Source organism: Arachis hypogaea, chromosome 19 (assembly GCF_003086295.3).
Source record: "Arachis hypogaea cultivar Tifrunner chromosome 19, arahy.Tifrunner.gnm2.J5K5, whole genome shotgun sequence".
In the NCBI taxonomy this organism is placed as follows: Eukaryota; Viridiplantae; Streptophyta; class Magnoliopsida; order Fabales; family Fabaceae; genus Arachis; species Arachis hypogaea.
In genome coordinates this window covers 57,401,744-57,405,009 of record NC_092054.1, presented here as the reverse complement: position 1 = coordinate 57,405,009, position 3,266 = coordinate 57,401,744, and positions in this window count along the sequence as shown.

Below are 3,266 nucleotides of genomic sequence, written 5' to 3'. Positions count from 1 at the left end.
ATGAATGGCAACATTAAAGTTCAGTGGAATCTCTATGGTCTCTGTATGAGCCTCAGATTCCTTTGGTTCCTCATTAGGGAACTCCTTAGTGGTCAATGGACGTCCATTGAGGTCTTCCTCACTGAAAATCACTGCCTCTTCCTCCTCTATAGGTTCGACCACTTTGGATATATTGATGGCCTTGCACTCTTTCTTTGGATTCTCTTCTATTACTTGAGAGAGTACTAGGAGAGATTTTATTAACTCTTTTACTCAGCTGACCCACTCGTGCCTCCAAATTTCTGATGGAGGACCTTGTTTCAGTAATGAAACTGAGAGAGATCTTAGATAGATCAGAGACTATGGTTGCTAAGTCAGAGAGGCTCTGCTTAGAATTCTCTGTTTGTTGCTGAGAAGATGATGGAAAAGGCTTGCTATTGCCAAACCTATTTCTCCCACCATTATTATTATTGAAGCCTTATTGAGGCTTCTGTTGATCCTTCCATGAGAAATTTGGATGATTTCTCCATGAAGGATTATAGGTGTTTCCATAGGATTCTCCCATGTAATTCACCTCTTCCATTGCAGGATTCTCAGGGTCATAAGTTTCTCCTTCAGAGGAGGCTTCTTTAGTACTGCCGGATGCAGCTTGCATTCCAGTCAGATTCTGAGAAATCATATTGACTTGCTGAGTTAATATTTTATTCTGAGCCAATATGGCATTCAGAGTGTCAATCTCAAGAACTCCTTTCTTCTGAGTCATCCTATTATTCATAGGATTTCTTTTAGAAGTGTACATGAACTGGTTATTTGCAACCATCTCAATGAGTTCCTGGGCTTCTGCAGGGATTTTTTTCAGATGAAGAGATCCACCAGCAGAGTGGTCCAATGACATCTTGGACAATTCAGACAGACCATCATAGAATATACCTAAGATGCTCCATTCTGAAAGCATGTCAGAAGGACACCTTCTGATCAATTGCTTGTATCTTTTCCAAGCTTCATAGAGGGATTCACCTTCCTTCTGTCTGAAGGTTTGGACTTCCACTCTAAGCTTGCTCATCCTTTGAGGTGGAAAGAATTTGGCCAAGAAAGCATTGACCAACTTTTCCCAAGAGTTCAGGCTTTCTTTAGGTTGTAAGTCTAACCATATCCTAGCTCTGTCTCTTACAGCAAAGGGGAAAAGTAGAAGTCTGTAGACCTCGAGATTAACCCCATTGGTCTTAACAGTGTCACAGATTTACAAGAATTCAGCTAAGAACTGATGAGGATCTTCCAATGGAAGTCCATAAAACTTGCAATTCTGCTGCATTAGAGAAACTAATTGAGGCTTAAGCTCAAAGTTGTTTGCTTCAATTGCAGGAATTGAGATGCTTCTTCCATAGAAGTTGGAAGTTGGTGCAGTAAAGTCACCAAGCATCTTCCTTGCATCTCCACCATTGTTATTGGGTTCGGCTGCCATGTCTGCTTCTTTTTTGAAATTTTCTGTAAGGTCCTCTCCAGAGTGTTGTGCTTTAGATTCTCTTAGCTTCCTTTTCAGAGTCCTTTCAGGTTCAGGATTAGCTTCAACAAGAATGTCCTTATCCTTGTTCTTGCTCATATGAAAAAGAAGAGAACAAAGAGAGAATGGGAATCCTCTATGTCACAGTATAGAGATTCTTTTATGTGAGTATTAGAATAGAAGAATAGAAGAATGAGAAGAGAGAAAAGATGAGTAATTTGAACAGAGAGAAGAGAGAGGGGTTCGAATTATGAGTAGAAGAGAAGTGTTAGTAATTAAATAAATAATTAGAAAGAGATGAGAGAGAGAGTATTCAAATTTTAAGAAAAGGGAAAAAAAAAATATTTTTATTTTTATTTAATTAATTTAGTTTAAAAAATATTAAAAGAAATAAAATAAAATTAGAATTTAAAACAATTAGTTAATTAAAAAGAATTTTGAAAAAGTGGTTAGTTGTTTTCAAAAATGAGAAGTGAAAAAGTACTTAGGTGGTTTTGAAAAAGAAAAGAAATAGTAAATTTTTAAAATTAAAACAAACAAGTTAAGTAGTTAGTTGAAAAAGATTTGAAAAGATAAGAATTTAGAAAAAAAATTTGAAATTAAAATTTTAAAAAGATATGATTGAAATTTATTTTGACAAAGAATTGAAAAAAAATTAAAAAGATTTGATTTTTAAAATTAAAGTTGATGACTTGACTAACAAGAAACTAAAATATATGATTCTAGAATTTAAAGATTGAACCTTTCTTAACAAGAAAGTAACAAACTTGAAATTTTTGAATCAAAACATTAATTGTTAGCAAGAATTTTCAAAAAAAATGAAATAAAATTAAGAAAAAGGATTTTGAAAAATTAGTTTTAAAATTTTCGAAAACATTAAAAGAAAAATGAAAAAGATTTTCAAAAATTTTAAGAATGAAATTTGAAAATCATAAAAAAAATGAAAAAGAATTGATTTTGAAAAAGATTTGAAAAGATAAAGTTTTTAAATTGAAATTTTGACTTGACTAACAAGAAACAACTAAATTTTAAAAATTTTTGACCAAGTCAACTCCAAATTTCGAAAATTATGAGAAGAATAAGGAAAAGATATTTTTTTTTGACTTTTGAATTTTGAATGAGGAGAGAAAAAAATAACAAAATGAAACAAAACATAAAAATTTAAGATCAAAACAAATAATGCATGCAAGAACACTTTGACTGTCAAGATGAACACCAAGAACACTTTGAAGATCAGGATGAACATCAAGAACATATTTTTGAAAACTTTTAAGAAAAGAAAGACATGCAAGACACCAAACTTAAGAACTTTTGTACTAGGGACACTAACAATTTGAAAATGCATATGAAAAATAAGAAAAGACACAAAATAAGAAAATGTAAAGATCAAACAAAGAAAATCATCAAGAACAACTTGAAGATCATGAAGAACATATTGCATTAATTTTCGAAAATTTTAAGAAAGTTAAATAAAAAAATGCAGTTGACACCAAACTTAAAATTTGACACAAGACTCAAACAAGAAACACAAATTTTTTTTTGGTTTTTATGATTTTATTAAATTTTTTTTGTATTTTTTTTTGAAATATTTTTAGAAAGTTTTTAAAAAGAAAATAAAGGTTGAAACAAGATAGAAGGTTACCTAATCTAAGCAACAAGATGAACTGTCAGTTGTCCAAACTCGAACAATCTCCGGCAACGGTGCCAAAAACTTAGTGCACGGAATTATGATCACACTTTTCACAACTCCGGTACAACTAACCAGCAAGTGCACTGGGTCGTTCAA